General features: G+C 39.8%; 1 pseudogene; it reads right to left on the reverse strand.

Annotated features, from left to right (window-relative positions):
• Positions 1-2,140: 2,140 nt before the first annotated feature.
• LOC141343833 (putative C-type lectin domain family 20 member A) lies at positions 2,141-3,276 on the reverse strand (annotated as a pseudogene).
• Between the last annotated feature and the right edge of the window lie 5,088 nt (positions 3,277-8,364).

Below are 8,364 nucleotides of genomic sequence, written 5' to 3' on the forward strand. Positions count from 1 at the left end.
ACGTTAATGCATTTTACCTTCTGCAAACGAAAATAGCCGCTTGATTCGGTTATATATTCTTACTGTCAGTTAACAAATTTACAATAGAATTTAGCTTTGCTTCCCAGATAGTAACAGAGTCTGGGCCAAATCTGGCTTACATTCCACACTTGTCTTTTATTCACAGTCTTGACTGCAAAAGTTTGTGATTTGTTTTTATTTTTGTATTTGTTATGTACTATAGATTCTGACAATTAAAAAAATCAGGCTCCTGTATTCATGAAATCAATCACTATCTTTGTTCAAACACGGCAGTAAATTAAAGTGCTGTTTTTGTGCGGTCTGTCATATTTTAGTCGCTATATACAACAAATCTACAGCGCTTCCTTTAGGCTATTTATTACGAAGCTGTCAACACTGTAAACTCTGACGACATGCAATCAGTTGACGAACACCCATCCATATATAGACTATGTTATTCAATAATATGTATAAAATTATTTTATTTACAAATTTTGTGTTTTCCCTGTTTTATTCGTTTAATATTGTGAGACTGGTGCCATTGCTTTTTTGTTTTTATTTTTTTCAAGAAAGAATTCAACCCCCCAGAATATGAGATAAATCCAGCCCTGTACATGATACAGATTTTTGTTGCCAAATTGGTTTGGAAGAGTGGTTGAATAAACAATTAAACTGAACTTGCATGCCTGTATGACTGACAATTTAATTGATCACTGAGAGAGCACTGACTTTGTATGATGTTGGTTCAATAGAAAAATGAAATTTTAAAAAATAGCTTAGATGTAGTGAACTACTTTTGCCATGATGCTGTAGCTTAGCTTGCTACATTACCAAAGGCTGTAGCTTTAGTGTAGTTAAGCTTCATTTAATGAAGAGTAACTGTTAGCTTAGCTCACTACATTTTCCAAGTAGCTTGCCCATCACTGTTTAAGAGTTGGTTTTTGGAATAGAATTTTAGGGATAGTTCACCCAAAAATGAAATTTTAAACTTTAAAGAAGATTCTTAGCTTGGTCCTTGGTGATTGATATAAAGCAATCAACGGAAACCGTAATTTTAATATTTGTCTTGTGGCTGACAAATTTAATGCACTGTAGTATTACCGTTTCTTTGGTGAACAATAAAAAAAAAAAAAAAAAAAAAAAAAACATTGGTGCATTGAAATCTGTTTATTTTCTTTTTTTCCAATTAATTTGAAACAGAATGTTCAATACAGTAAATTTCAAAAGCTATCTAATTACATGACATAAATATAACAATTTTACCTTACTTAAAAACAGTTGTTAATGTTATTTGCGACGCACGCACGCACGCACGCACGCACGCACGCACGCACGCACGCACGCACACACACACACACACACATTTAACTTGAAATAGTTATTTCATACAACCCATACTCCAAATAATAATCATTAATGTGAACTAATGCTTCTGATTAAAGACTTTCAAAGTAAACTTGATTTGTCTACTGCATAAACTTAATTAAACTAAGGCTGTTTAGTTTTACCTTAATGCAAATTTCTAGCAAAATCTACTAATTCAGGCTAAGAGTGTAAAGCATTAAATGATACATTTTGTAAAAGAAAAGTTTGCAAGACTTGCAAATTGCAAGACTACAACTGTTTGTACTTAAAGTTAAGTTAGAAACTAGATCTAGAACTTGCATAATCTGATTTTTCCATTATGAGCAATTCTACTATTTCCCATTCCCTCTAAACAATATAGTTCAAACTTAACTACTTTATATTCTTTAAGTCTATTCTTTAAAACATTTACCATGAAGATTATGGTCCTCTACATTTATTGTTAAAATTGGCCATACGGTTGAAACGCCTCTTCACCTTCACCCTTTCTCCAGCTTATTTTGGTGTCATTTCCCAGCCCCATGCTCTTCAGCTTTTCATTTATCTGGAAGACCAGCAAGAAAATCAATTAGAAAGAAAAGTCATGTCAGACTTACAGGCTACATATCAACATTAAGCTCAAATGACAACAACAGCAAACATATTGATGATATGAGTAGTGCTGGTTAGCTGTAATGTAATGTATTTTAACACATTATTGTTTTCCTAAAACCCACACAATGAGTGTCAAAGGCAGATACAAACCTCATTCAGAATAACCGTCTGTAGTGAACGATCATTCACTGCGCATTTTTCCATTACAGGAAAATTTCGGTCTGACATCCTGTTTTTTCACAAACTTTTCATCTGGAGAAATACAGAGCTAAAGTCATTCTTATCATATAAAATACCTGAATACATGAAAACATCAACTGATATCAAAGTTGTTTGTAATATTTGTTTCAAGAGTCATCTACAAACCTTTCATTTGAATAACTTCTTTCTGTGAACTGAAGAAACTCACCTCCATGGCAGACAAAAGGCTGGTGTAGATCACAGCTGTAGTGAGCCCATTTCCCAGAATTATTTCTTGTCATGCCAACACAGTCACCAGATCCTGCAGTCTTGGATGGTTTACCTGCTGCCCAGTGTCTGAAGAAGCGGCTTGAGTTGTCAGACCATTCCCAAGAGTCCAGGAACAGACCAAACCAGAGAGTCTCTGGATATATAATAAGTCGACTTATCTGAGTCACTTCCTCCTGGTTGCGGGTGGTGGGCAGATCTGTGTGATACATTCTGCAGTAGCTCTGAGCGTCAGTCCAGTTTTTCCTCAACGGTATCCTGATGAATCCTATGCTTTCTATCAAGAAGTGGAAAAATTACAATCGTTTCTCAACTTTATTTTCAGCTAAACAATGTTTTTATTCACATAAACTCTTAACTCACCATTGTAGCATGAAAAGTTAGTGGAATATGAGCATGGCCAACTTGTCCAACTAGTAATTCCAATCAGACCACATTCGTTTGGACTCTTTGGTTGACCGCCGTACCATTTACTGAACTGTGCAACTGTATCATCTCCGTTAGACCAACCCCAGCGTTTCTCTGTCCCCCTCTTCAGTCCAATCCACACTGATCCATTGTATCCAGCATCCACTATATTTACCAGCCTGTTCACATCAGCCATGTTGTCTACAGTTGCCAGATCAGTGAATCTCTCTCTGCAGTAACTCTGAGCCACTGGCCACGACATTCTTGTATTTATATAGTGGTACGGACGAGAAAGAGCAGTAGAGCCCTGAAGTCTCCAGATGAGCCCTGTTAACATTCAGATGTTAAACCATTTATACATGAACACATCATTATAAATACATGTTACAAATGAGTGCACCAACCTGACAACAGAAGCAGCACAAACAGACTCCCGTCCATGACTGCTCACACTGAAGAAATGATTAAATACAAGTGTGGTTTTTCTGCATCAAATTCAAGATTCAGATCCTTTAATATGATCATGATCAAATTATGGCTAGATGTGATATTTTAATTGCTTACCTCAAATTAATTTTTTTCCCTGTAAATGATTTGGAGACTTCAAGCTGCTACTGTCACATGAGGACATGAAAAGGAGTGATTTTAACCCTTTATCTAGTTTCTAATTGGTTAAACTAATGATGTTATAGATCACGCCATATTTCAATAAACACACCCTTAAAAGTTCTCAGCCAGAACAGAATAAGCTCTCGACCTGACCTTCAGCCAATGAGTCTAACAAATCCTGTCCCTTGCATGCACCAATGACTTGCTTTTATTGCATGAATTGCATTCCTATTAACATTTAAACTTAAGAATGAGCATTAGAATTAAATTAAATGAGGTTCAGTTTGCACCATAATATAATGGCTTTGCATGTTGTCACTGGTCAGAACATCTCACCCTAAACAGATTAACTTGAAGAGACTCTGACGCTTTGCTTAACAAAATGTTCAACCAAGTAATCTTCATTACAGCAAAAAACAAAAAACAAACAAACAAAAAAAAACCTTCTTTCACCACAAAGTACCTTTTGTGAAACAAAGGTTCTTCGGAGTGTAGGCACACACACATATAAAAGCTTGTTTGACAAACTAACCAACCCCCCTTTTTTTAGATTCTTTTGACCTAACTCATTTAGCACATCAATTTAAATAGCATAATCTTGTGCAATATTGAATATTCAGTGTTACTAACAATATGACAGCCGAGGAGGATGGCGGACATGAAAAAGTGTGATCGCCTCTAAACAGTCTAAGTTAGGGGGTTTACCAGACCTTTATCTATTTAGCCTTACAGATCCCCTGGCAGATTTGTATATTGGATGTTTTGACAGATGTGTTAATGCTTCTAGCTACCAATACAACTCTTTGAATAACTATTTAACATGCTTGTTTTCAAACATGTTTTCCCCTCCAAACACAATGAGATGAGGAAGATCATCAGTCTTCACCAAAACATGTTATATTCTCTGATGCCAAAAGACTAAAATGTTTACATCTAGATGTTATAGAATTACATGCATTTGCCTATACATGCAGGTCAAACACAATCAAATGATATGTTGATTTTTGTGATGACAAGACAGAGTGCAAAGAGATAGTCACGCAGATCATTTTCATTTGAGATCTTTCTTGCTGGACAAAGTAAAATAAGAGGTATGAACTGAAACATCTAGTATGTTTTTGCTAACAGGTGCTGTAAGAGCAGAATTTCCAAATGCAACTAATTAATTTTTGATTAAATCCTCTGTTGACCTGTTATGAGCAAATGTACACTACAATACACTGTATTTAATTCTACTTGTTGGGTGTTAAAATAGTAAAATAATAAAAGGAAAGTTTATACTTTCTTTTCATTTTTTAGCGTGGCAATAAAATGGCGTCATAATTGAACAATAGAGTAAGAAAGACATAGTTTCTTATACATAGATTAGTAGCCTACTATTATTTCCTGTATTTTGTAACACCATAGTTTCTAAATGTATGTAAATACTTCTCTGTGGCTGTCTTTTTTTAAAACAGTGCAATCATCGTGTGTCCTCCTTTTTATTCTTAAGTATTAAACAAATATAAATTCCATTAAGAGGAGGTGATAATAATCTGATTCAAAAGTGATGAGAGGCATTTTGGATTTCTATTTGAAAAGTCTGTTTCCTGTGGGGATGAAATCAGCATAAAGAAAGAATTTTCCTAAAGAATTTTCCTAAATGCATATACTGTTGTGTTTTGACAATGATAAACAGGCATGTGTTTGCTGAACATATGAGCACATGTATAAGGATTAGTTCACGTCCAGAACAAAAATTTTCAGATAATGTACTTACCCCCTTGTCATCCAAGATATTCATGCCTTTCTTTCTTCAGTCGTTTTTTGAGGAAAACATTTAAGTATTTGTCTCCATATAATTTATATGAAACTTAAGTTGTTCAGCAAAAAACAAAAAACAAAAACAAAACAAAAAAAAAACCAAGCTGAGAGAACTCAATTATAATAGTTAATTAAACTAATAGTTCATTTTAAAAAAATTTAGTAAGACTGCTTGGCTATTTAAAGGGACTGTAGTGATTAGATAGGGAGTGTGATTGCTGATGGAGAATTGGCCGTGTTAATTATCTGCGCGAGCTCCTCCTGAAATTTGTTAACAAACATCACTAAGTATTTTTATGTGAAAACATAAAGATCTGTTAAAATCCCTTCTGTCAAGAAATCAAATAAAAAGGGAGCACTATGCAGAATGCAAATACTGCAAAATAGCAATAACCGAGGAGGCTGGCACAACATCCAATTTCTCTCAACAATTTTTTTTTTCCCTTTTTCTCCTCTATTGCCGACCAAAGTTAATCATTCTTTATAACAGACCTGTACAGACCTTTATATGTAACTTTACTTTATATGTATCTTATATGATTGAGTTGGTGTTAAAATGACATGGGGAAAATGGTTAAAATGGGGAAAATGCTGAGTACCCTTAATTGCTTTATAAGTTTTAGTCATCTCGAGAAGAAGTTTCTGCTTCTTTCCCTTCCCCTTCATATTGAATTTTGCTATCAACTGGTTGGTAAAGAGCCTAAAAAAAATAAATGCACCATTTAAATTAACATTAAATGGATAGTTCACCCAAAAATTATATCTTTTTCGTCTTAAGTAGTTTGAAATGAGTTTATTTTTTCTATTGAACATGACAGTTCAATAGAACATAGTCACTGTATCGCGTCACTTCCTGTTTGTCGTATAGCGCATGACTTGAGTTGAAACTCCGTCAAGTTAAATTATTATTTTCTATTTTTAAAACCAAAAACAATTGTATACACCATAATTTTTGTTCCCTTCCGGGAACTCGAGCCACGTCAGAAACGCTATGGGGAACGCCATTGGCGGGCAGCATTCTGAGTCATTGTCTAACAACCAATCGTACGACGGGAGTGACGTCACAGGCGCAGTGACGTCAGCGACCAGGAAGTATAAAGCATGTGCATTTGAAGCCGGCGGCAGCTTTTGTCATTCAGCGAGAGCGATCTGTGTCTGTCTGTCTGTCATTTTGCTGTTTTTCTGTGCCAATTGCACTCATTTCTTTTGAGCAAAATGACAACCAAAAGTGGAAAGAAAGTGTCTTTAGCGGTTCAGCAGCCACATAGACGGTGTGATCCTCCCTGCCAGCGTTTTATTATGGTGGGGACACACACAGTCTATGTGCAGTCTGCTTGGGAGCGGGGCACGCACAGTCAGCCCTCGAAAAGGCTGACTGTCCGCAGTGTGAGCGTCTTCCACTGCGGGTGCTCCGTTCCCGGAAAGCCCTCTTCGAGGAGGGAGCTTTCACCAGCGTGCCCCGTGGGTCTGGCCTCGCTCCCTGAGGCGGAGCGGCGGCTGCACTCGTGGGGTTCGCAGCTCGATCTGCTGGAGGGTATGGAGATGGGTGAACCCCTATGTCCTCCCTCACTCAGCGGATCGAGCGATCTTCTCTTGGATGTGGAAGCCCGCACTGTGGTTTCTTCCCCCCAAGAGGAGATTTTAGGGCTTCTTCTATCTTCCTCCGAGGAGGTTGATGTGGAGAGCCCTGAACCACCACAACCGCTTCCCCGTTCGCCTCACTATGAGGAGCTAGTGGAGGTGCTGACTGGTGCAGTTGCCAAGTTAAACATCTCTTGGCCCGCAGAACAACACCCACATGAGCCGCAGCGAAGCCGTCTAGATGAACGCTTCCTGCGGACAAAGTCAGCACCTCCTAAACGGAGCCTTCCCTTCTTCCCCGATCTGCACAAAGAGCTTTCCAGATCGTGGGAGAAGCCGTACTCCTTCCGCCTCTTTAACCCCGCTGAAAATTATGGAAATGTGGGGGGTGCGGAGGAGCACGGGTATAAGGCGATGCCACGGGTGGAACAGACTGATCTGTCCTCCGGCTCGTCATCGTCCTTGAAGGCTCCGTCCTTGCCCACCAAGCCACTAAAAGTTACATCTAGCTTGATGGGCAAGGCGTACACGGCAGCAGGTCAGGCTGGGGCTTGCCTTCACACCATGGCAGTTCTCCAAACCTACCAAGCCGACCTGATGAAAGAGTTAAGCGACGGTGAGGAAGTGAATGTCACAGATATGCGCCGTACGGCAGATCTCGCTCTCTGTGCCACCAAGGAGACCGCCCGCGCTGTTGGGCGGTCTATGGCAGCCCTGGTGGTCGCGGAGAGGCATCTGTGGCTGACCCTGTCCGATCTAAAAGAAAAGGACAGGGTCACGCTCCTGGACGCCCCCCTGCAGCCCTCCGGCCTCTTTGGTGCCTCAGTCGACACAGTTGTCGCTAGGCACCAGGAGGCCTGTAAGCAGGCGGCGGCATTCAGGACATTTCATACCTCCCTCGCCGTGTTTACTCTTCTGAGGCTGCTGGACGGGAGCAGCCTCAACCGTGTACGAGCTCCTCATATAGAGAGGCACAAAAACAGAGCGTTGCCGACTACTACATGTGCAGTAGTCCAAGAGGTATTACGTTGGACGCAGCTGCCATAAGACCTAACAGTACTTGGAACTGTTTTACAGTAAGTGACAGGCCTAGCTTGACCGCATTGACTGCAGTAAGGATCGCCCCTGAAAGCGAACCTGAGAAACTTCCTGTGCTGAGGAAGGATGGAGATTGCTGGGCGGAACAACCAGTAGAGGTTCGCGGGAGACTGCTGCGCCCTGTAACACTGGCAGGGTTAGCTGACTGGTCTCCTGAAGGCCCCGAGGAAGAATGGGCACCATGTACTGTGGTGGACCCCCTCCCCCCTCGAGAGGGGCACAGAAAAACAGCAATGAAAACCAGACAAACAGATCAACATATAGCGCTTCGCTGAATGAAAAAAGCTGACGCCGGTTTGAAACGCACGTGCTTTATACTTCCTGGTCGCTTATGTCACAGCGCCGGTGACGTCACTCCTGTCGTTTGATTGGTTACAGACTAAGTTCAGAGCGTGGTTCGCCAATGGCATTCCCCAAAGCGTTGATGACGCAGCCGAG

The sequence above is a fragment of the Garra rufa genome, chromosome 10, assembly GCF_049309525.1.
Source record: "Garra rufa chromosome 10, GarRuf1.0, whole genome shotgun sequence".
Classification (NCBI taxonomy): domain Eukaryota; kingdom Metazoa; phylum Chordata; class Actinopteri; order Cypriniformes; family Cyprinidae; genus Garra; species Garra rufa.